The sequence below is a fragment of the Myotis myotis genome, unplaced genomic scaffold, assembly GCF_014108235.1.
Source record: "Myotis myotis isolate mMyoMyo1 unplaced genomic scaffold, mMyoMyo1.p scaffold_m19_p_3, whole genome shotgun sequence".
Classification (NCBI taxonomy): domain Eukaryota; kingdom Metazoa; phylum Chordata; class Mammalia; order Chiroptera; family Vespertilionidae; genus Myotis; species Myotis myotis.
In genome coordinates this window covers 47,363,052-47,390,040 of record NW_023416335.1, presented here as the reverse complement: position 1 = coordinate 47,390,040, position 26,989 = coordinate 47,363,052, and the positions used below count along the sequence as shown (strand labels likewise).

Here is a 26,989-nt window from a genome sequence, read left to right as displayed (position 1 = left end):
GCAGCGATTTCTATGTCCCACCTACTAAACTTCCACATCCTGGATAAATGCTTCTTAATATGTATACTCTGAAGCAACCAAATGTAGGAAATTTTTCACTGAGCTAATGAGCTCCTGTGTAAAACCCATTTTAATTTATAACGAAATCACACAAGCATCCTCCTTATTATGAAAAGACATTATAATATGTAGCCCTGTGTTTTTCCATGGACCCCAATTCTAAAAATTCCCGCAGCCTGCCTATATTCCCCTAAAATTCCTATTTCAATTGGATGATTGGTCTCTTAGACTTGATTATTGGTCTCTTGGATCTATGCAGAAAGAACTCCAACTTTTGGGTCTCCTGGACTTGGCAATGGGTCCGGAGCCGGGATTCTTTGCCTTCAATTTTCCCTGCAATTAAGATGCTTCCCTTACTTTCCAAAGCTCTTTCTCTGCACACCTTTCCCACAACCATCCTCTGTAAGAGACCACAGATTTCCTTAGTAGCCAGCCCTACTGTGGTTCAGGTCCTTGTACACACGGCTTTCCTGGGCCAGTCAAGGATTTGTTTGTACTTTACAGGAAGAAATATGTGAAAGTCGCTGTGTTTATTACCATGAAATCATTTAAGCACTTTTCCAGAACCAGTGACTTACTGTTGATTAGTCCATGTGATTTTCACAATAAACTCCGGGAGGTGGGTCCTAATATTATACCTCGATATGAGGAAAACGAGGCACAGCGTTGAGATACTTTGAACTCCTGGAAGCATGGAACAGAGTGCGGAATCTCGGAGGGAAGGTGGGTGGGAGGTAATCAACCAAGGAGGTAATCAATCAAATAAGGTAATCAACCTTGTATGCATATATGCATGGTCCATGGACACAGACAATGGGGTGGAGAGGGCCTTGGGGGTGGGGAGGGGAGGGTTTGAGGGCGAGCTGGAAGGGGTCAGTAGGGGAAGGGGACATATGTAATACTTTCAACAATAAAGAATTATTTAAAACACACACACACAATAACAGTTTGAACTCAGGTGGTCTGAGTCCACCATGCACTTACCCCTGCCCTGGACTTGGTGGTTGATGGTCGAACTGGAAGCAGGCCGGGTGGTTGGAGACCAGTGAAATACCAGCACCTGGGTACCTGCCTAATACTGAGGAGTCAGAGGCGCTCTGGGGGGCGAGGCCGCACCGGCCCTAAGCCCCACCGCCTGCCGCGCTGACCTGGCTGCCCCGGCTGCCCCAGGCAACAGCCTCAGGACCTCCGCTGGCCCGTGGCGAGGGCGGGGCCTGGCGGGAGCCCCTCCCCGGAGCCCACACTCGGCTGCGCGGCGGGGCTGCTGACCTCTCAGCGGTCCGAGGTGTTGGCTACGGGCTAGCCCGACTCCTGGCCACGGTGCGGGAGACAGCGGCCACCCGGAAGCTTTCGTCTTTCCGCGGCTCCGCTCGGGGCAGAGGAACCGGGTAGGTGCTCCTGATCTAGGTCCTGGGGGGTGGGAGGCGCGGGAGCGTGGCGGCCGAGCGGGGATTGCCCTGCCCCCGCCCCGTCCGTGCCCCCCGCAGCGACTTCTGGACCCGGCGCAGCAGCAGCCGCTGGGTGGGCGCCCCGCGGTGTTGGAGAATTGGGTTCTTTTCTGGCCACGGGTTACCCTCACAGCCGGCTTTGCTAAGTTACCCAAACTTGAACTTCACCTTCGCCGCGTATTCGTCTATGCGCGCGCTACATGCCGGCACTGGACAGGTCCCCCGGCTTGTGCTCTGCAGCATTGCTTGTGGCAAGGATGATGATACTTGAATTTAAGGAGCTCTCTTATTTTTTTAATCTTTATTGTTGAAAGTATTACATATGTCCTCCCCTTGCCCCCATTGACCTCTTCCAGCTCGCTATGGTCCCCCGCCCCAGGCCTTCACCGCCCTATTGTCTGGGTCCGTGGGTTATGCGTATATGCATACAAGTTCTTTAGTGGATCTCTTCCCACCCATCCACCCTCCCCTGCCTCTGCCCTCCCTTCCCCCCCCACCCCCGCACCACACACACACACACACACACACACACACACACACACTCTTGCATCCCAGCTTCACAATATGGTCTGGGGAGGAGTACCTCTGTTACCCACCTTATTTGCCAGGCTGGTAAAATCTCAGGTGCCAAGCTCATCTTGCTCTTCTCTCCAGAATTCCTGAGGGAGATGAGAGGTTTCTGTTAAATAAGTTAGCAGGAACTTGGTATAAAATATTTATTAGTTGCACTTACTGAGGATAAGCAATATTTCAATGAATATAAGCTTTTGACTTGTTTTAATACCAACAGGACATTAGGAGGGAAATTGATAGGTTCTGCCAACGCGCTAAATCTTATCTTTTGACTAGGAGCATGGGTTCTTCAAATGTGCAAAATAATGAATAGAATTGGATGATCAGTTCTGATATAACTCAGTAAACGGGTGTGATTCATTTTATTGTTAAGATATATAGTTAACAGCTGACCCTTTTCTCTTAGATAAATTACACTCCCCCTTTCTGGAGCTGCAATTTGCCGTGATCTAGGAGTTGGGTTCTCTATCTAATAAAAGTCTCTCTTTTGTAAAAAGGCAACCAGTGAAACGGACTCCTTCCTCAAGGTGACAAATGAGAAAAGGGTTAGGTCAAGTGGCCTCAGGCTTGAGTTTGAGTTACTAATGTTCCTTTTAATTTTCAAAATGCTAATGATAAATTTGAAAGAGAACCTCTTTTCATGTGTGCCTTTCTAAGATCTTAATAATTGACCTTACTCTTCTCCCATTTGAAAGATTCAGATTAACACATGGTGACAAAATTCTGAATTTTATCTTTATATTATGGATTGAAGGGAAATACATCAATATTTAAGAATTTAAAAACTTTTCAACTGGTAATTGGAAACAGTTTTGAAAAATCCTAAGGTTCACTTTCTGAATGAAGGAAATTGCCAGGTTTTTATCTGATGCAAAATGTGGCACCTATCTTCTCCAACAGCCAAAATACCAACTCTGAGCTGCAGGCATTTGCGAATAGATCCCTAGGTGCTGTAAGGAAATTTGTATCAGAAATCGAGTTGATGGCTCTCAGAGGGAAGAGTGGAAGTGCTGGTTAGTGGATTTGAATCCAAGGAGAAGACCACTCTTATCAGATCAGCAGGTGGTGCAATGGGCAGGGAGGGCTCACTGTGCTATTTCACTGGTTTTGCTTGCTACAGTTGGCATTTGTTAATCTCACTTCCTATACTTCACTCCCTCCTTCTAGTCCTAGTGACGCAGTAATGGGAGCCCATGTTTCTGTGTTTCTTATTGTGTTAGTTGTGCCGGGAACCAATTCCAGCATTTCATAATTTCATCAAAAGGTTGATGAAACTTGGGGACTCAACAGGGTTGAGTCACCCATGTAGTCACCTATTGGGAATGGCTAAAGGCATTTCCCCATACCTGAATGGAAACTGATTGTGGCTGCCAGACAGTTAAAGGGCATCTTCATCTACATGTTATTGCCTCCTACTGGCCAAACACCTGAACAGCCGTAGGCTATTCCTCAAACTGACAATGCTTCTGTACCCTTTGAAACCTTACCCTTTGAAGTGTATTATCTCCACCTTGCCTTAGGACAAATTGTGTTAATAAAAGCAAGGATCTTAGACAAGGAGGGAGTCTTCAGTTCCTTTAGCTGAAGGTCCTCTGACCCCTAATGCCTTTCAAATTTTTATCTCGTCTCTGGACTCTTTATTAGTCTCTGGATTCCTATGTCATCTACTCACAGCCTTTTCCAGATTCCTGAACCCTTCTTGATGCTGGGACAAGAGCCCCGGCAAGTTTCCTAGGGCTGTCATAATGAAATGCTACAAATTGGTGGACTGAGAAATTTATTGTTACCCTATCTGATTTGGCTCAGTGGATAGAGCAGCCGTGGGCAAACTACGGCCCACGGGCTGTATCCTCCCCGTTTGAAATGAATAAAACGGAAAAAAAAAAAAAAAAAAGACCGTACCCTTTTATGTAATGATGTTTACTTTGAATTTATATTAGTTCACGCAAACACTCCATCCATGCTTTTGTTCCGGCCCTCCGGTCCAGTTTAAGAACCCATTGTGGCCCTCGAGTCAAAAAGTTTACCCACCCCTGGGATAGAGCATTGGCCTGTGGACTGAAGGGTCCCAGATGCGAATCCAGTCAAGGGCACATGCCCCATTGCGGGTTCGATCCCCAGAAGGGGCCGTGCAAAAGGCAGCTGATCAATGATTTTCTCTCATTGTTGATGTTTCTATCTCTCTTTCCCTCGCCCTTCCTCTCTGAAATCAATTCTATATACATATAGTGATGGCAGCTAGCTGTCCATAATCAAGGAGTCAAAGGCCTCCACTTCCTCTGAATTCTCTAGGGAAGATCCTTCCTTGTATCTTCCTAGCCTTTGGTTGTCCATAATCTTTGTTATTCTTTCACTTGTAGATGCGTCACTCCAATCTCTGCCTCTGTTGTCCTGGGCCTCTCTTCTCCCTACGTGTGTCTTTTCCCCTTATAACAGCTGTTCTCAACCTGTGGATCGCGACCCCTTTGACGGTCGAACGACCCTTTCACAGGGGTCGCCTAAGACCATCCTGCATATCAGATATTTACATTACGATTCATAACAGTGGCAACATTACAGTTATGAAGTAGCAACGAAAATAATCTTATGGTTGGGTCACAACATGAGGAACTGTATTTAAAGGGCCAGAAGGTTGAGAACCAGTGCCTTATAAGGACACTGCCCTATCAGAATGACCTCATTGTAAAACGATTACATCTGCAAAGACCCTTTTTCCAAATAAGATTACATTCACATGCACCTATGTTAGGACTTCAGAGTATTTGGGAGCAAATACAACTGAACTCAAAATACCGCTTCTTTTCTGAGTGTTCTGGCAAATGACTTTGTACTTTTGTTTCTCTATTTGTAAATCTTTTGTACCTTAAAGGGCTGTAAAGACCAGGGGCCTGAGTTAAATACAAGAAATAAGAGGTAAGGTCTATATGGCAGCCTTTACCAGTACTGCATTTTAAAAGTAGACAGATAGATAAAAAATATATGTTATTCTGTTACCCTGTATACTGTAACCTAATTCTTTAAATTTTCCTGGTGTAACTTTTCCAGGGAACTCAAAGTATATCCCATATGCTATCTCATTAATCTGTTTATTTAAAGCAGGTGCCAATATTTTATTTTTACAGGCTTACATCATTTTATTGTGCTTAGCGTTATTGTGCTTCATAGATGTTGCATTTTCTACAAATTGGAAGCAAGACCCTCTACCAGCTAAAAGAATTAGCACTTACTTTATTGCAATATTCACTTGAATGGTGGTCTGGACTCTCCAAGGCATGCCTGTATTTCTGTTAACATGTAAACTTTGTGTTTATTAGTAGAGATTATTTTACCTGTCTGCAGCATTGTTTTTATAGGGCACCTAAGTCGTCAGCATGAAGTCTCTAATACCATAGAAGAGGAAAAGCAAACTTTGGACTAGCAAAATCAATATCCAGTGAATGGGTTGCACTCTTGGGATTATAGTATAAGAAGTTTTTTTCACTCAGTCACATTGCCCAGTTTTAACACCTATAACACACTTCTATTTTTACATTTGTCTATTTCCAGAGGTTTTGGTTACTGTTCAATAAAATTTGGTCTTTTCTTTTATCTTGACAATCCTGTAATGTTCTGTAAAGAAAATTCTGAAAAGCTTCCTATATCCTAAACGTTCTGGGGTTTACATATTTGTTATATTTAGATAGAGTTAAATCCTGTGGTAGGTATCACATCTTGTCTCCTCACCTCCTGAAAGTCTTCAGTTGATTGCTCTTTGAAGTTTGACATCATCATACAGATTTTAGGAGTAAATCAAGGGAAAATTCCTAGAGGGTGTGGATTATGTAGATGAGTTCAGAAAAAGGAAGAAAACAGTAGTTAATAACAGTATTTTTAATAACTTAAGAAAATTTAGAACAGATTTAGATTTACAAAAATGTCATGAAGTTAGTACATATTGCTACCAGTTTCTGTTACTAACATCTTACCATAATATGATATGTCACAAAGAACTAATATTGAAATGATTATTAGAGTTCATACTTTATTTAGATTTCCTTAATTTTTTTAAATTTATCTTTATTGTTGAAAGTATTACAGATGCCCCCCCCCCCTTTTTTTTCTACAACACCGAACCTATCTCCACCCCAGGCCTTTACCACACTATTGTCTGTGTCCATGGATTATGCATATATGTATATAAATTCCACCGTTAATCCCCCCCTACCCCCCCCCCCCACTCCATCCATCTTCCCTCCGAGATTCATCAGTCTGTTCCATACTTCTATGTCTCTGGGTCTATTTTGTTCATCAGTTTGTTTTGTCCGTTAGATTCCACATATGAGTAAGATCATGTGATACTCGTCTTTCTCTGATTGCCCTATTTTGCTTATCATACTCTCCAGGTCCCTCCATGCTGTCTCAAAGGGTAAGAGACCCTAGATTTCCTTAGGTTTTACCTAATGCCCTTTTCCATTCCAGGAACTCATCTGTATTAAATTGAGTTTTCATGTTTCCTTAGGATCCTCTGTACTGTGACATTTTCCCTTTATTTTTTGTTCTACATTGGTTGATTCCTGGTCACTGTCCTAGCCACTTTGCATATATTATTTTATATGTTCCTCACAATAACTGAGAAAAGGGAGATTAGCTCTGTTTTGCAACGGAACAATTTGACCAAGGTTTCATTGTTAGTAAGTGATGGAGCCAAAGGTGAAACCCAGGTTCTGGGACTTTAGTTCAATCTCTTTTCTTATTCTTTGTATTTGTATCAACTAGCACTGTATCTGCTGCCTTAGCACAATTTCCATACCCAAGTATTATTTCAGTCAACCCAAGGTTTGTTAAACTCAGCACTGTTGGCATTTTGTCTGTTGTGAGGGCTGCCTTGTGGATTGTACGATGTTTAACAACATTCCTTCCCCATATCTGTTAGATGCTATAGCACTCCCACCTTTCCCATCCTCCATCAGCACATGATTGGGACAAACTCAAATGATTCTATACATTGCCATTTATTCCATGGGGGTAAAATGCCCACTGAGAACCAATAAGTTAGCACTTCTTATAATTTTATTTTCAGCAGATGACAAGAATCTAGAACTAATAAGTATTGAATAAGCCATTATACTTTGTATGTTGAGGCAATTAAATAAATTGAACTTCTGAATTATAAGGGCGTTTTAATAATAGATTAGTTCACTGTTTCTTAAAGTTTTGTAGGAAGATGTAGGCTATGTGATATATATTTGGTCCAAACTAAACCCTGAGAATGAAAATAAAATTAAATACTCATTTCGACTTTTAGTGTTTAGTAACTCTGTATGTTTACCTTACATTGAGGTCCAATTTTATGATGTATATATTAATCTGATTAAGAATTTTAATATAATCTTATTATCTGAAGTGATTATAGAAACTTTTTCTCACCCTTAAATAGTTTTCACAACAGGGGCATGACTGCATGGATTATGGTTAATGCTGATTATCCCCTTGTAACTTTTGAGCAAATTTAATTGACTTGATATGTTTACTTTATGACTTGATTTTTTAAAAGGAATTGTTATTTGATTTAATATGCATTCTCAAAAGCAAAGATAATTCTTAGCAGTATTACAAAGGTTGTATTGGTATTTAATGTTTTATATGTTTAACCCTTTTATTGTTAAACACTTCTGGTGAAATACAAATGTGTATTCAAAAGCAGGTCTTTGCTTTTGGAAAAAAATCTGTTTTCAAGCAAATAAAGATGAGACTGCTTAAGAAATGTCAACTAGCCTAGATTTATATAGTGCTTAAGAGCATGTGTACGGTTCTACAGATACAGCTTAAAACAATTTCTTAGCCTCTTGTTAGGCTTTCCAAAGTTGGTGTATCTGACAGCCACATATGTTCCTAATCTTCATTTGTTATAGATCTGACCTATTTTATTTAGTGTTCAATGCCCATATCTAAATGGAAGGAGATAAATCTTTAATCTCCGAACCCTTAGGATCATTAATTTCCTCCCAGGCTAATCTTAAATAGTGTTCCATGCTTGCATCAATAGATGAAAAAACCTGTCTACAAAGAGCAAGTCTCTTATCCATGGTTATTACAGCTGGTCAATAGACTCTTTGATTCCTTTGGTCATGATACTTTTAGAAAATGCTCAACCAGATGTAAATAAGAAGTATCAAGATGTGGATAGTGATGAATTTTAAAGACTTGTCTAGCTCATATGAAAGAGATTTGAGAACTAGATGAAGCTTAAATTGTGAACATTAATTGATTTTTCCTAGTCTCTTGAATCTTTTTTAGAAATAGCAATAACTCATGTTATTGCTATGGTCTGCTATACCAATATTTACTTCAGCTGTTATTTTGTCTTAGCTAATAAATAACTAATTTCCAATCAGCCTGTAGAGCAAGCATGTCAAACTCGTGGCCCACAGGCCACATACCTCCTCTATTTGGCCCGTGTTAGGCTTTGAGTTGGACATGCTTGCTGTAGGGTATCTGTATTATTTGGCAAAGTCAGCATTAAAAACGAACAGGTTAACCCAATGTGGGTTTTGGCACATTGACTTCACTGTAATTAATGAATGTGATTTGTTTGCTTCTGTGGGTGATAATGCTTGAGGGAAAACCCTAAGATGCAGTTGTTGCTAATTAACGGTCAGTGAGAAGAGAAGGGACCTGAAAGTGCCAATGGTGTCGTGCCTGGAGGAATCTGGAAACTGTGTGGTTCACAGGTGCACACTACTCTGCTCTGACCTGTTTGTAAATCTTTTATACGGTGTTAATTCAACCTGAAGGACTTCCTGATTTCCCACGTTCAAGACTCAGGTTTATAAGGGGAAATTTACTCTTGACTCTTAATTCTCCTCTGAACATCATTCTTTTCCATGTCATGTAGGCTTGCATTCCCTCATCATCATCACTTATACCCCCTTCACTTGTTTTACTAAACTCAAATGATTAAGTGGCTCAGCCTTACCTTTTATAATTTGTATCTAACCTATTGATAGTTCAAGTGTTAGGATTTAAGTGTTTCCTTAATATCACTAGTCCAGAAGTCTGTTTTACTAGTACTTAAAGTGCAGTCTGATCTCTACGAGTTTGAATTTGCCTGTCTTCTTTTCCTATGTTGCCTCTTGTATGGTGTACTATGGGCAGCATTAATTATAGCAGTTTTGGTACCCTACCTTATTTTAGGAGAAGTGACTTCAAAGTGTGTTTAAATGGTTTGATTAAGGATTCAGAAATTTTAGAATTTTTTTTAATTCTCTGTGGCTCTTTAAAAGCTATTTCACTGAATCCAAGTCTCCAATGAAAGGTTAACATTAAAATGATCTGGTAACTGACTCTACATGATACTTAAATATAACATTGAAAGATAATATCTATTTACTAACTATGTGACTGAGGCTTATGGACTGTTTGTGACACCCCCCACCCCTTCCCCAAATTTATATTTTGAAGCTCTAACTCCAGTGTATTTAGACATGGGCCCTATGGAAGTAATTAAGGTTTAATGAAGTCATAAATGTGGCACTGTGATTCGATAGAATTGGGTTTTTATAAGACCAAATCACTAGAGAGCTCTCCTACTTCCCCAACACGAACGAAAGAAAGGTCATGTGAAGACATAGTGAGAAGGCAGCAGTGTATAAGCAAAAAAAAGAAGAAAAAAAGAATTTCATCAAAAACCCAATTGGTTTCTGACACTAGAACTTTGATCTGCCACTTCTAGCCTTCAGAACGGTGAGAAATGGTTATTTAGGTCACCCAGTCTTAAATAGTTTTGTTTTTGTTACAGCAGCCCGAGTAGAGTAGATTAATACATGAGGCACGTTTACTTAACTCACTAAGTCTCAGTTTCCTCAAAATAATCTCTAATAATAAAAGCTAATATGCTAATTAGACCGGACAGCTGAAGGACCTTCTGATTGTCCTTCCGGACGACCTTCTGGATGAACACCCTATGACACCCCTGGCACCAGGCCAGCCAAGGCAGGTGCGATTTGATTGGTCTGGGGCCCAGCCATTGCCCCATGATCACCCTGCTGAGGGAGTCCCAGGCCACCGACAGGCGGGCTGTGGCGGGTGGGCAGGCCTCCCTCTGGGAGGAGCTCCAGCCTGGTGGGCAGGGCCTACATCTTTGGGGTGATCGATCACGGGGCTCCTGGACTGTGAGAGGGCACAGGCCAGGCTGAGGGACACCCCCATCCCCCGTGCACAAATTTTGTGCACCGGGCCTCTAGTGTTATTAATAACTTTGACGGAGAAGTTCATTAACATTAAATGAGAGAAGGCAGAGCCTTCTTACATTATAAGTACTCAAATGTTAGCTCTTACTAATAATAAAGTGAAAATTTATAAAAATATGAAAGAGCAGGTATTGAATTCATTTAAAAAAATCTTATTTATAATCTCTAGTATTTTAGTAAGTTAAGAATGTTAGCTGCTAACACTCATTTAAGCATTGTGGCTAAAGGTAGTGTGGCTACTCCTGATTTCTGGACACCAAATGACCTGGTGCTGGCTCATTTTGCAATTCCATCAAATGCCTACTGCTGGCTCTTTTCAGTAGAGACTAATGCTGTACCACTGGGGAATCTTAGGTTCGGCTTGATTTATTCAGTTAATTCTCAATAATTCAATTCTTGACATTGCTTGCAGACTATCTGGAAGGCTAGCAACAATTACTTTTTTTGTTTATTACTTGCTTATGAAATATCTTTAATTAAATACTTGAAAATTAAAATTAATCTTGCTGATTACTTTAAACTGGTATAGTAATGGGTAAGTGGTAAATTATCCATTTTTCGGTAGAGGGGATATACAAATATACAGTAAAAGGCTTTGTATGTATATATCAGTATTTTTCATGTAAAAATGTTAAAATTGCTAGAAGCTGTGTAACAATTATGCTGTCAGTGAACACAGTGTAGTGGTTCATTGCACTCCTTATATCCATTAGAACAAAACAGATGAATTTCAAATAATCCACTTAAAATTCATGACTAGTGCATTGAATGGTGTTTTAATATCCTTCAGGAACTTGTGCTTTCATCTCACATGTTCTATTTTATCTAAAAAGGTAGGAAGGTAATTTCAAGTAGCAGTTTCTTTAATTACAATTCCTTTTAATTCCTTACTATTGTTTGTACTGGTACATATTGTTTTCCTTTTAAGACTATTTAAGGGCAATAATGACTTTTCAATTTCTCTGCCAAACTGTTCTAAAAATAAAGAAAGAAATATACTGAACACAAATGGAAACCTGAAAAATTAACACCACAGAATTTTTTGAGGCTCACTGAGCAGTATAAAAGGGCATGTAGTGTGTGTATAAGCATTTTAAAAACAGCACACCAGCAGGCTAATGATGAGCTACTCCCTCTTTTCATTGACTTACTAAAAACTAAGGTCAACTTTCTTATTGTTTATTATTTCTCTTTGTAGTTTTTCCAAATATTGGTTAATTACAATGGAATATACTGATAGGAAAATTCTGAAAGCTTGATGAGGTTTCTGTTTTAATTTGGTTAAAATCTTACTTCATTACTGGGCCTACACTATTTTGTAATAGGTCATAAGTCCCTATTGTGCAGAAATCAAAATTAATTTACACTGTTTTAAAAGTGCTTAACTCATATGCCTGCATAATAGGAAGCTTTAATATACTAGTTTATTCCTGAAAATATACAGATTGTCCCCAAAAATGTATACACACTTTAACAGCTGATAGCTCAGCTTTGAAAATGAAATGTATTTTAATAAATACTGCCTTTCTAACTATTCAAAATATGTGTATACCCTACATTTTTGGAGATACCCTATCTATGCATACATACATACTAGTATATATAAGACATACATAGCTAACAAATATCTTGAAGTCATGTGAACCATGAGACCAAATCCTGGTACCACCTCTTAAAATGTAAAGTTTGGAACTTGTAATGTCTGTGAACCTGTTTTCTTTCTGTCAAGTAGAGATGATAACTACCTCCAATGGTTGCTATGAAGATCAGATAATTTATGTAAAGCAATTAATAGTGCTTCACATGACGTATTAAGGGTTATGGCCTTGATCCTACAAGTGTTATGAGGCCACAGAAAGATTTTAACCAAGGTATCATTTCAAAAGGTGATCCTGGCAGCTTTCCAGACAGCCAGTTGGGGAAAGCCAGTCAGGAGTCTCTTGCAATATTGCATTTTATAGAAGACTAGAGGCCTGGTGCACGAATCTCCTGTGCATGGGTGGGGTCCCTCGGGGTGGCCTGTGTGGATCAGGCTGAAACCCACAGTCCAATGCTGCCTGATGCTCCTGCCTGCCATTCCCACTCATCGTGGTCCCACTGCGCTTGCCGCAGGCTCGCACCCAGTCAGTCCCAATAGGGAGAGGCTCGTGCCACCACAACAGCGCTCACCAGCTGTGAGCCCTGCCTCTGACACCCACCCGAAGTGGGGGGTGAGGGGGGTCCAGGACACGATTGACACTCTGGGCGGGCAGCAATGGGATGCCCTTGCAGGCTTGGGATCCAGATCCGTCCCACTGATATTCGTGCCAGTTGTCAGCAGCCACATGGCGGTTACTTTTATATCGTTTCTTCTTACGGAGCATCTAGGGAGGGGAAGCGGCCGTGGTGCCCGAGGCCAACTTCCAGGAGGCTGGTGGCACTGTTGAGATCCTGCTGGCGGTGCCGGTCTGTCAGTGCCTGGCCCGTTCTCCAGAGATTGGACCTGCAGAACTACTGAGAGAGTGAGTGGCTGGCACCTGGCTGGTGGTCTGCCAGGATAGGTCAGTCAGCTGAGCCGCACTCCCAGTGTGGGAGCGCACTGACCACCAGGGGGCAGCTGGTTGAGTGTCTGCCACCTGGTGGTCAGTGCATGTCATAGCAACTGGTCATTGTTTTGCTTAGGCTTTTATATATATTCTAGAGGCCTGGTGCACAAAAATTTGTGCACTCAGGGGCGGTGGGGGGGAGTCCCTCAGCCCAGCCTGGTACCTCTCTCAGTCTGGGACCCCTCAGGGAATGACCACCTGCTGGCTTAGGCCCGTTCCCTGGGGGGATTGGGCCTAAGCTGGCAATCAGACATCCCTCTGGCAGCCCAGCAGCCCTCGTAGGATGTTCACTTGCCAGGTGGCACAGTGTGGGGAGCAGGCCTAAGCTGCAGTCGGACATCCTTAGCACTGCTGAGGAGGCAGGAGAGGCTCCCAACACCACCACTGTACTGGCAGCTGTCAGCCTGGCTTGTGGCTGAGCAGAGCTCTCCCTGTGGGAGTGCACTGACCACCAGGGGGCAGCTCCTGCATTGAGTGTCTGCCACCTAGTGGTCAGTGTGTGTCATAGTGACCAGTCATTCCCAGTCTTTCTGCTGTTAGGGTCAGTTTGCATATTACCCTTTTATTCTATAGGATAGAGGCCTGGTGCATGGGGGGGGGGGGGGGCAGCTGGTTTGCCCTGAAGGGTGTCCCGGATCAGGGTGGGGGACCCGCTGGGGTGCCTGGCCAACCTGAGTGAGGGGCTGATGGCTGGCTGTTTGCAGGCTGGCCATACTCCCTTCAGTGTTGGGGTCCCCCTGGGGTGCCTGTCCATCCTTGGTGAGGGGCTGAGGGCTGTTTGCAGGCTAGCCATGGCCCCCAGCCACCCAAGCTCCCAGTGGAGGCTGGCTGGAAGCAGGTATCTGGGATTTTTTTTATCTTCTATAATTGAAACTTTGTTGCCTTGAGCAGAGGCTACAGCCGGGGAGGGCAGGCAGGAAGCTTGGCTTCCTCCATCACCGGGGCAACCAAGCCTCCTGTTTGCTCCAGCTCCGTGGCTGCCGGCCGCCATCTTGGTTGGGTTAGTTTCCATATAGTCACTTTGATTGGCTGATGGGCATGGCTTGGGGCGTAGCAAAGGTATGGTCAATTAGCATCTTTGTCTTTTATTTGTGTAGATAGATGAGGGCTTTGCTAATGAATCACAACTATGAGGTGACTATAATTGGAAGCACATTCTATAAGAATTTATATTTGGAGAATAAAAGGTAATCTGAAGATATTTTATAATTATCTAAACTTTAAAATACCAAATCAGAATTTGTGCTAGAAGTTACCTTGAAAATCATCTAGCCACATCTCACCTGATAAAACTGATGCCCAGAAATGAAGTGACCTGTTTAAGATAGCACAGGTGGGTCACTGTAGAGTTAGTATTCCTGATTTTGTGACAGTGGAGTATATAATTGGCTTTTTAAACCTATGTAAGATCAATAAAAACATTTAAAAAATAAAACTATATAAGTAAGATTAAATATAAAAAGTGAACCATTTATTTTTGAAATGCAGCAGTTTCCCCTGAAGCTACCCAGGTGGCAATTTACTAGAAAGAGTATTTAATATATAGTTATTTGGAACTCTAACTTGTTTTTCTTTATTCTTTCCCAGCCAACGTCAGTGATCATAGATCACATACAGTACTTAGAAATAAGCACCAGTGTGTTGGAAAAATAATGGTCTAGGATTCATATCTGGAATCTAGTCTTGTCTGTTACCCTGAGCAAGTTTATTAGAATTGCTGAGTCTAAATTCTGAATTTTAGAGGAGTTTGAATTCTGCTGTTTTATTCAGATCTTTACATATCTTTTATTTTAGGGAGAAAAAGAGAGAAAGCCCATTAAAACATTAAGTTGAACCTCACTATATATAGAAAAGAATTACATATATATATCTGATTGTGTAGAAATTTTAGCTGGTTACAGACATAAAATAGAAAATTATGTACTGGGATTATATTTATTTTTCCCTTCATTTTAAAAATAGTTTCCCCATAGGGAAGATGAGTAGCTCTCTGCAGCAGTTGACTGCTTGGGATACCATCCAAACCAGATGGTGTTGGACATAAGCAGACATTTTTTGAAGCAACTGGATAGAACAGATTTAGGGAAAGAAATTCTGTTTGATGCGATCAGCAAATATAGCAGTAGGAGACCTCTGCTAGATTACTTATCTGAAGTTCACAATTTGAATTTTAGAGTTCTTAGGTAAGACCTTACTGGATACTAGAACTTGACTTTTAGGGAAATGGGGGAAATGTTAATTGTCTTCAACATTAATTAAAATATTCAAGCTAGGTATGGATCTGGATTAATCTTTAATATCATAAAATTTTCTCATCTCAAACGATTTAGACAAGATTTTTCAAATAAGGATACAAATACGGTTCATTAATTGCAATTGATAAATGTGCAGCTTGTCTCTTTAGTCTATAGATCTTTATCTCTTTTACTTTTTTTCTTTGTTTTGAATAAACCCATTGGTTGTCTTTGAGTTTCCCAGTCTGGACTTTGCTGATCTCAAGTCCCTTTATTAAATGTTCCTCTGTGTCTTGTATTTCTTGTAAATTGGTAATTAAAGCTTTAACAACTTTTTAACCAAGTTAATGATTATTTTGGAACTACTGCACTATCAAGCTATATTTGGTAAATAGACAACTGTACAATTTGGCAAATTGTGTAAATATAGTACAATTTTATTATAAGGGTGAATTATTATTTTATACCAAATAGTTAAAAAGACTATACTTAATCTGTTTTTAACTTAGATTTTTAATGACAGGTGAGAAAACTTAAATGATGCATCAGTCTGCTAGTATGTCATCTTTCTCTAAGATCTTATGACTCATACTGGCTGGTGTTTAAATGGAAGAAGGTTGTGGATTCACATTTATAGTAAAATTTATTCTCCTAAAAAAGCAGGAAATAACTTTTTTTTAACAAGTTAGAAATTATGTGCAACTTTTTTGCGTGACAAAGAAAGAGAATGTAGCTCTTCATAATGAGGTGAGATTGTTCGTGAATTAAGAATGAGGAACTTTTTCAGAAATAAGCTACTGAAATTCGGGTGAAATGAGAGTTATCTGTGAGAACTATCGATTTGCAACCTTTATTTTTCACACAATTGAATAACATGGATATTTGACAAAACTCACACTTCTCAGAATACAGAACGGCTTAGTTGGATTCATATTCCTAGAAGAAGCAACATTCTAGTGGATGTAATTTAATGGAAAATATTCTGGTAAAACTACAGTTATACCGGTTAAGAGAGTTGGTTATACTTACTGCAAGCATTGCCAAAGTTTTCAACTAGACATCCAGTGCTACCCAGAGTGCCTTGAACAACTCTCTTGTGTTTGCTAGAACTGTCAATTACGTTGCTGTGTGCCCTCATTCATCCAGCCATAATGCCTTCTGGGAGAACTTCCCCTACTCCTATGCATGAAGGCTAGGTGAGGGTGAGAGCCTAGTCCCCACAACAATAGTTAAGTAGACTGGAGCTGAATACCTGATCCAAGAACAGCTTTCTTGTAGGCTGATGAGACTGATCAAACACAAGAATCAGCTTGACCAATCAAATTATGTATACACTAGAGGTCCAGTGCATGAATGTGTGCACGGGTGGGGCCAGGCCTGCCAGGGGGAGGCGCTGCAGGTGATTGGCTGGCTGGCCCCGCCACTGCAGGAGGTTGGCTGGCCTATCCCAACCCCTACTGGGGAGGGGCAGCGGTGGCGGAGGTTGGCCAGCCACCTCAACCCCAATCAGGCCGGTTCATTGGATGCAGTGGGCATCATAGAGACTGGTCCTTACGGCGTTCCCGTCGCTGGCTTTTTAGATAGATAGATAGATAGATAGATAGATAGATAGCTAGATAGATAGATGATAGATAGATAGATAGATAGATAGATAGATAGATAGATAGATAGATTACATTATGGGGGAACAGCAACTGAGAAAATAGAGAAACCAGTTTGTAGTGTAGGGAGAGAACAGTAGAATAGACTTCAGCAAAAAACAGATGTGATGAGATAAATCCTATGCGGCCTTAGGAGTTGACAGAACAGAGGTTGGTCTCCAGATAAGCTGCCAGCTTTTTCTTCCAAGCTCTGTGTAGTTTTTGTTGTTGTTTCAGTTTTTTTTTTAACTTTGAGGTAATCTGAGTTTCAGTCCCTGAGACCACAGATCAAACTGCAGAATGTGTCAATATGCTTTAATACTAAAAAGAATTCCAAATATAGCAACAAATTACAGATAAAACCATTCCAAATCAAAACTGCTATTTCATGATGTCTGTACACAAATGAAAACTGATTATATTACTCCTTAGAAGAAGATAGGTACATTGCAATCACTAGGGTAGATTTCAAAAACCCTAGCCCAGTATCAAAGCCATAACTTTCATGTAGAAATATTAGAACTTAGTCCCCAGAAGCCCCTAAGGTTTAGGTAAGGTTGAGAACCACTAATTTGGAGACATGTTCCATTAGCCTGGATATAAATGATAACAAAATGTTTTACTTGTGAATCTTAAAAATTGCAGTTAGTTAATATCTTAAGTATTCTTTCTCTCCTAAAGTGAATCCTCATATGGTAGCCTTTTTCTTCAAGTATAATACTTGCTAGTTAGTGAATGGTTTGAGGATACTATTTTGCATTCAACCTTCAATATTTTAGCAATAAATGACTACCGGTGATCTACAGGCACACCTTAGAGATATTGTGGATTCAGTTTCAGACCTCTGCAGTAAAGCAAAACTAATATTTTTGCTGGTGTGGGCAGGGGGTCCAGCCTTTAGTTTGAAAAAAAAACACACAAAACATAACAATTAGTGCAATTATACAAGGTATGCCTGTCTTTAGAGGTAGTGTTTGAAAGCATGAATTCCATATCAACATGTTTTGTTCCAGTTGTTTACATTTAATAAGTTCTATAACCTAGAGGTAAGAGAATTATTACCTTTGTGAATCTAATTCATACATCATTTATGCAATTTTAAAGCATTTTATAAGTAAACTAGAGGCCCGGTGCACAAAAATTTGTGCACTCAGGTGGCGGGGGGGGGGAGTCCCTCAGTCTAGCCTGTGCCCTCTCGCGGTCTGGGACCCCTCGGGGGATGACCAACTGCTGGCTTAGGCCTGCTCCCCAGGGGATTGGGCCTAAGCTGGCAATCAGACATCCCTCTGGCAGCCCAGCAGCCCTTGGGGGAATGTCCACTTGCCAGTGGGGAGCAGACCTAAGCTGTAGTCGCACATCCTTAGCACTGCTGAGGAGGCAGGAGAGGCTCCCACCACCACTGCTGTACTGGCAGCCATCAGCTGGCTTGTGGCTGAGCAGAGCTCCCCCATGTGGGAGCAACTGACCACCAGAGGGCAGCTCCTGCATTGAGCATCTGCCCCCTGGTGGTCAGTATGTGTCATAGTGACCAGTCATTCCCAGTCTTTCTGCTGTTAGGGTCAGTTTGCATATTACCCTTTTACTATATAGGATAGAGGCCTGGTCCATGGGTGGGGGCCGGCTGGTTTGCCCTGAAGGGTGTCCCGGATCAGGGTGGGAATCCTGCTTGGGTGCCTGGCCAGCCTGGGTGAGGGGCTGATGGCTGTTTGCAGCTGGTCACACCTCCTTCAGGGTGGGGGTCCCCACTGGGTTGCCTGGCCAGTCTGGGTGAGGGGCTGAGGGCCGTTTTCAGGCTGGCCTGTGACTAAAGCTCCCAGCCTCTCCTTTTTTTCTTTTTCTTTTTTATTCTGGGATTTATTTACCTTCTATAATTGAAACTCTGTTGCCTTCACTGGCGCTCCCAGCTCTGAGGCCGCGGCCGGCTGAAAGCAGGTATCTGGGGTTTGTTTAGCTTCTATAATTGAAACATTGTTGCTTTCGGAGCTCAGAGCTGGGCCATGGCAGGCGGGGAACCTTGGCTTCCTCTATCACTGGAGCAAGCAAGCCTCCTGCTCGCTTCAGCTGCGTGGCTGCCGGGCACCATCTTTGTTGGCAGTTAATTTGCATATCTTGCTGATTAGCCAATGGGAAGCGTAGCAGAGGTACGGTTAATTACCCTTTTTGTCTTTTATTAGATAGGACAATAATACTTAATATTTTCATGCTTCAAAGTCAAGTAACCCTTGAATATTAATGTTTCCTTTTAATTAAAAAAAAATTGTATGTGTATGTGTTCATGGGAAGTGGTTGAATGGGAAGAAGAGAATAGATGAAGCATTCTTCTTAGTAACATAGGTATATATGCCCATATATATATGCCCATGTATATCTAGCTTTATTTCATTTGATATTAGATAAAGAAAACTAAATATTTAGTACTTACAAAAAAAAGCATATATTTATTTACATATGCTAGATAATTTAGAATAAATTAACTTTTAATCTCTAATTATCTCCTATAAATTCCTAGAACTGGTACTTCAACTGGTATGTATTTAAGGTTCTTGTTGAATGCTTTCTTTTGTATTTATTAATAACTAGAGGCCCGATGCATGAAATTCATGCATGGGTAGTATCCCTAGGCCTGGCCGGTGATCAGGGCCAATCTGTGGGGTGACCTGCAGGGCGATCAGGGGGCCCCCACTGGCACCTGCCTTGGTTGGCCTGCCACCACCAGCTGGCCAGCCCCAATCCTCACTGCCTCTGCCGCCAGGCACCTCCCTCTGTGGGGCAATTGGCAGGGCAATTGGGGTCTCCTGCTGGCACCTGCCTTGGCTGGCCTGGGGCCTGTGGGCTGGGGGCAGCTCCTGTGTTGAGCATCTGCCCCCTGGTGGTCAGCGCACATCATAGCAACCAGTCATTCTACCCACTGTTTGGATGATTTGCATATTATGTTTTTATTGTATAGGATTATTTTTGAAAGATTAATATGTTCTTCAATATGTAGGAAGAGGAATACATATTTCATAAGAATATTCAGTATTTATTTATCAAATAAGTATCAGGAAAAAAATATCCTTCTGGTATTTGTATAAAGACATTTTCTATTTTTGTATTATAGCAAACAGTAAATATGCTGGAAATATTGAAACATTTTGAAAGTAGTAATTAGTCATTGTCTAGTCTCCTACCTTTTTACATCTAACCAGAGTATTAGAAAACTTCCTAATAGTTTGTTATTCTTGTATGTTTCTCCAGAGTGTTTTCATCAATTTTTTAACATAAATTCTGAATATTTCTTATCACAATGTTCACCATTTCTATTGCTTTTAAATGTAGGACCATCATACATATTGCTCTTTGTAAATTTTACTACCAAATACATTCTGTTACTTCCTATTTATTTTATTGACAAATTTCTTTAAGTTTTATGTATACAAAAATTTATCTGCAAAAGGTTATAATTTTGTTTTTTTTCCACCATAATATCTTTGACATAATTTTCTTTTCTCAATCTTTTGATATTCTTTCTTTGCAGAACTACATTAAATCAGAAAAGTGGAATGCATCTAGTGAGATCCCAGAAGCTAACAGTTAATGCTTCTAGTGGCTAATCTGTTTTCTTAAAGATAAATATCTGTGGGTTAGTATTTTTTACATTACACACAAAATTAATTTTTGGAGTGATGCCAACCAGGTCTGAAACATAAGATGGTTATAAAAGTTATAAAAATTTCCATAAAATTATCTGGGTCTCACTTCTTTCAGTCATAGTGTCAGTTGACCATCAAGACTTACTACTGATATGCCAAAATAGCCCTTTCCTTATTTTAGACTTTAATTTATACTCTGGAAACTCTCTTTGTGAATGTTTGCCAGATTATCATTTTAGTCCATGGCATTGATCACCTATATATAATTAAGGGGAATAAAAATCTCTCAGAGTACATGAAATGCTGATTATTGTTCAGTAAATGCACCAAGTCAAGCAATATTTTTAGTTCTTAAGCTAGTTTATGTGTCATGTAGATAGAACTGAGTAATAATATTTTTTTTTACTTTTTTTTCTTTATTGATCAAGGTATTACATATGTTTCCTAACCCCCCCCCCCCATTGCCCGCCCACTCATGCCCTCACCCCCCTGGTGTCTGTGTCCATTGGTTAGGCTTATATGCATGCATACAAGTCCTTTGGTTGATCTCTCCGCCTTACCCCCACCCTTCCCGACCCTCCCTCTGAGGTTTGATGGTCTGAGTGATGCTTTTCTGTCTCTGGATCTGTTTTTGTTCATCAGTTTCTGTTGTTCATTATATTCCACAAATGAGTGAGATCAGTAATAATCTTTCTTAAATGTTGAGTTTATTGCTTTAAATTGCAAATGTATTCAGCAAACCTCTTTGTAGAAATTTGGTGTTCTTGGTATACTTGCCATTATGCCAGTATTGTAGCCTATTGAGCTTTTCATTGTTGGGGTCACTTTTTTGTGTGTTTGGTATGTATCAAGGAAAAGCCAATGTTACTGCGTATATGATTTTTATTTTTACATTGCTTCAGTCATGTAATAGGGAGGATAGATTCTTTTTAATATAGTTACAACTAAGTTATGAATTAATTACTAAAAATGTGCATAACTATTTACATCTATATAAAAACCTAAACAGTTAGATGTAAAGTACAAATTTTTAAACTTTAACTTAATTTAATAAACAATTTTGTGGTTCCTTGGTACTTTATAGTATAAAGGTCAGTAAGATCTAATTGCTGTACACTAGTAACTCATAATTTTCTATTTTTGATATAAATTGATTTAGTTATTAATGATTATAAATCCCTTTCTGTATGGTTGTAAGCTGCAGTTGAGTTTGACAAAAAATATTTGCATTCAAAGGACTACAATATAAGTCACTTTAGTTGAACTGTTTCACTTATGGAGAGAATCTTAAACTTGTCTACCAAAAATTGTTTAAATATTCAAATTCTTGACACCGTGGCCTCACCTTATATTCCATTAATGCTGCTCCACTCATATCAAGATTCATGGTACCTTTCATGTACTGTCTGCAATTTACCAGAGAGACTGTAGTCAATTCTTTTAGTAACTTATCCAGTTGGCTCTGCAATATTCTGGGCATAGTGTTACCATTTATTGCCTTTACAGGTAAACCTGATATTTAATGTAAACTGCATAAACTGAGTTTCTTATATGTGCTTTAAAATATATACAGACCTGGCTGGGTAGCTCAGTTGGTTGGAACATTGTCCCCATATGCCAAGGTTGCGGGTCCAATGTCTGATCAGGGCACATTCAAGAATCAACCAATGAATGCATAGATAAGTGGAACAACAGGTTGATGTCTGTCTCTGTTTTTCTCTCCCTCCTCTGCTCTCCCTCATTCCCCTCCTATTCTCTCTCTTTATAAAATAAATAAAAATTTAAAAAAATTATATACATATGTATAATCTAGCATTTAGTTGTTTGCTATTTTTATGTATTATACTAGAGGCCCGGTGCACAGATTTGTGCACTGGTGGGGTCCCTCGGCCTGGCCTGAACCGTCTTGTAATCTGGGGCCCCTCGGGGGGTGTAGTAGTGCGCGAAGCAGCAGGTGGCCAGGGAGGAGCCCGAGCCCGCCCAGGGTGCCATGTCGCTCCTGCAGGGAGTGTCTGCAGGAGGGGCTCACACTGCGGCAGCTGCACTCACCAGCTGTCAGCCTGGCGTCTGGCGCCCATAGGTCAGTTGAGCACTGCTCCCACTGTGGGAGCACATTGACCACCAGGGGGCAGCTCCTGCGTTGAGCGTCTTCCCCCTGGTGGTCAGCACACATCATAGCTACCAGCTGGTCGTCTGAGGATCCAGTTGTCTGGTCACTTAGGCTTTTATATATATAGATAGTAATACTTACATGTTTGTATTATGTAATTGTCTATACATAGTTTTTTGGGTTTTTTAAAAAATATATTTTATTGATTTTTTTTTTTTTTTTTTTTTTTTTTTTTTTTTTTTAGAGAAAGGAAGAGAGAGGGATAGAGAGTTAGAAACATCAATGAGAGAGACACATCGATCAGCTGCTTCCTGCACACCTCCGATCAAGGGCATGTACCACAACCAAGGTACATGCCCTTGATCGGAATTGAACCCGGGACCCTTCAGTCCTCAGGCCGACGCTCCATCCACTGAGCCAAACCTGTTAGGGCTATACATAGTTTTTTATTTATTTATTTATTTATTTATTTATTTATTTATTTATTTATTTATTTATTTTTTAATATATTTTATTGATTTTTTACAGAGAGGAAGGGAGAGAGATAGAGAGTCAGAAACATCGATGAGAGAGAAACATCGATCAGCCGCCTCCTGCACATCTCCCACTGGGGATATGCCCGCAACCCAGGCACATGCCCTTGACCGGAATCGAACCCGGGACCTTCCAGTCCGCAGGCCGACGCTCTATCCACTGAGCCAAACCGGTTTTGGCACATAGTTTTTTTTTAAATAACTGTATAGTGACTAGTCTCTGGAGAAGTTTTAAATCAATTCATTAGTTTTAATAGTGCTTTTTAATATGGTTTCTAAATTCTAGTAGTTCAATTCTTCACTATATCAATACGTTGCTTTTAATACTTTAGAGCACGGGTGAATTCCATTTTAAACTAATTTCATTGATTATATTGCCTCTTTTTAAATGTCATTAGTATGAGACATTACATATTCCTCATTGCTATTAGCACTTTCTTTCAACTGCTAATCCTATGAGAGCATTTATTCTTTGCAGTACTCCTCCAGAGAATGATATGTAGAGAAGAAAATGAAACTAGCAAAAGTGTGATTCTTTTTTTTTTTTTTAAATATATTTTATTGATTTTTTACAGAGAGGAAGGGAGAGAGATAGAGAGTTAGAAACATCGATGAGAGAGAAACATCGATCAGCTGCCTCCTGCACATCTCCTACTGGGGATGTGCCCGCAACCCAGGTACATGCCCTTGACCGGAATCGAACCTGGGACCCTTCAGTCCGCAAGCCGACGCTCTATCCATTGAGCCAAACCGGTTTCGGCAAGTGTGATTCTTAACACTTTCAAAAAACTGGTAAAATTATATTGCCATGAGGTCAAGTGATTGAAAAGAGACATGCAAAGACTACAAAATCCTCCTTAGTATTCTAATTTGTTATGCTCCCAGAAAAATAACATGTCTAATATAGAATGTTATCAATCAAATGAAGGCAATAGAAAAAGTATACTAAAAAGTGATGTTTGCAACGTGCATAATCACAATTCCCCTTGAAATATAAGTACCCAGGTATTAATTCAGAAAGTTAAATATTAAATTAAAAAGATAACCCTTTTCCAATGGGATTTCCTAATTGCAAAGGCAGCAGATTTGGTTGAATGGCAGTAAAATGAAAACTGCTATATAATTTGAATTTTGTTTTTCAATAGGGTATGTTTAATTTAGAAGGAGTTTGTTAAATTCTGTAATCTTTGTGTATAACTGTGCATATGTATATTTACATGAAAATATTTTAGATCAATTTGAGATTTTTAAGTAACTTCTATTCACTACTGTAATTAACACATAATATTATCAAGTGAAGGCACAGGTATTTGTTCTTAGAAGAAAAGAACAATTGATGTCAACCAATCAAGTTAAAGGGATTGAATGAAGATTTCAAAATACTCAGAATGTATATTGTGGATGATATTTCCATAATTTTAACATCAAATGATGCTTCTCAGAGTATAATTTAATCAATAGGAGAGATGAACACACTTCACTTTTAGGGAAATTTATAAGACAGCATATAATCAAATATTACATTTGAATATATACAGTAAATATTCACTATTAGAAGTTTATTTTTCTGAATTTCCTTCATGTTTAAGGAAAATGTATTTTTTTATTTATTAATGTGAATTAGTGTGGACTGAATTTCCAGTCATTTTATTATTCTCACCCAATTTAGGGTATCAATTTTCATATCATGTAGCAGATTAACACCACTAACCTGAATGTTCAGGTTGACTGTTAAGCAATCTTTTGCAAATGGGATACTTTGCAGATTTTCTCTATGTTAATTGGGCACTTGAAAAGCATTTTTAGTGTTTCAGAATTACATGTCAGTCAGACTTGGAAAATGGTTTTGTAAATCAGTATTTCTGTTGTATCTCATTCTTTTAAAATAAATATTGCCACCATCTCAATCTATAATTATAATAATAATTTAATATGGAAGACTGTTCTTAAATTGATTATTTTAATTTTTCTCTTCTAAATCCTCTTCTCTAAAAAATGTAAAATATAATTTTAAGAGATGTTTATTTGTACCTTATCTGTAATATGAGTAGTTGTATTTCAAGTTATATATTCAATGTGATGATTATTAAATATGAAGCACACTATTCATTAACTTCATGAAATAATCAGAATACCTAAAATTTTCTCAAATACTCTATATTCAGTAGTTTATTTTTAAATTATCTATGATTATGAACTTAGTGCTCTTAAATATCTTCTATTTCAATCTTTAAAATCATAGATGGAAGAAATGACACTTGGAGGAATTAAATGACTTTCCCAAATTCTTCAGCTAATTTTTTTAAATATGTATATTTTTTTTTTTTTGCAGAGAGGAAGGGAGAGGGATAGAGAGCTAGAAACATCGATAAGAGAGAAGCATCCATCAGCTGCCTCCTGCACACCCCCTACCGGGGATGTGCCCGCAACCAAGGTACATGTCCTTGACCGGAATCGAACCTGGGACCCTTCAGTCCCCAGGCTGACACTCTATCCAGTGAGCCAAACCGGCTAGGGCTCAGCTAATTTTTGAATCAGATGTCTAGGCTACTAGTCCACAAATACGTCATTCAATTCATGATTTGCATTCATAACCTCTCTGAGAATCCATAACATTAATACATATAAGTCACAATATGTAAGGACACAAACACGTACTCAGACACATTTGCACCCATATATTTTTTTGTGCATGTGTTTTTGTTATTTAAAATGAAAACTACCTATCCTTTGAGGAGTCATTATAATCCATAGAGACTGGTGAATTTAGAACAACAAAATAACAATAATGACACATAGGAAGTTAGTGTGGTCCTATGAGCTCGAATTCCAGAAGGAAAGGTACTCTGTAAGAAAAGACTAAGACCTGGCAGTTAATAAATATAATAAGGCTTGCCGGAACTGGTTTGGCTCAGTGGATAGAGCGTCGGCCTGCGGACTGAAGGGTCCCAGGTTCGATTCCGGTCAAGGGCATGTACCTGGGTTGCGGGCATATCCCCAGTGGGAGATGTGCAGGAGGCAGCTGATCGATGTTTCTCTCTCATCGATGTTTCTAACTCTCTATCTCTCTCCCTTCCTCTCTGTAAAAAATCAATAAAATATATTTAAAAATATATATATAATAAGGCTTAATAAAAGTACATACAGTCAGAGCTTGTTTCTGGAACGTCTCTCATCTCGAACAATTTGGTTCTCAACCAAGTTGTTCATAGAGGAAATGTCTTGGTTGTCAAACCACACTTTGGTTTCTACCTGACAACCCTTTCATGTTGATAACTCAGCATGACAAAAAGTGTCTCTCAGGCAACAAACAAAGGAGGGAGTGCTTTTGTTGCTGATGAAATCCATTTTAAAACAGAGGCCATCAAGAGTGCTGATGTTGCTAAAGGTGTGAAAGAAACAATGATCACAGGCAATTGAAGAGTAGAAAAACTATTGTTGATTTGGGTAAAGGAAAAGCAGTTAGCCAGTGATGGCCATTTTTCAGAGGCAGTGATATATGAACAAGCAAAGATGCTGCATGCTGACCTGAAAGACATCCCTGGACCGAATGCTAAAAGGGATTTGTTTAAGGCTAGTAGAGGGTGGTTTGGTAAATTTAAGAAAATAAGTGTTTATTTATATATTAAACAGTATATTTATATATTTAAAAATGCATTCGACATGTACTATATATAAGAAAGGTTAAAATGGAATCATTTGGGAGTCTAGAATGGATTGATTCAATGTACATTATTTGTAATGGGAGAAACGATTCGGTGTTCGAACAAACCGCTTCTTGAACGGCCTGCCCGAATGAATTAAGTTCGAGAACCAAGGTTCTACTGTATTGAGTATAGCCAGGAATTGACCAAGATGATTGTGATCAGAGGAGATTAGTATAACTTGGCCTGAATAAACAAAGATTATCTTCCTAGCTAAAGTTTGATTTTCACTGATACCTTAG

At 39.8% G+C, this 26,989-nt stretch overlaps 1 long non-coding RNA gene across 1 annotated transcript in view; it reads left to right on the top strand.

Moving 5' to 3' along the window:
* Positions 1-1,330: 1,330 nt before the first annotated feature.
* LOC118651557 overlaps positions 1,331-26,989 on the top strand; it is an 87,094-nt gene continuing 61,435 nt past the window's right edge. Inside the window, exon 1 of the long non-coding RNA XR_004966295.1 lies at positions 1,331-1,448. This is a non-coding gene — a long non-coding RNA (uncharacterized LOC118651557). The remainder of the gene's footprint in view (positions 1,449-26,989) is intronic.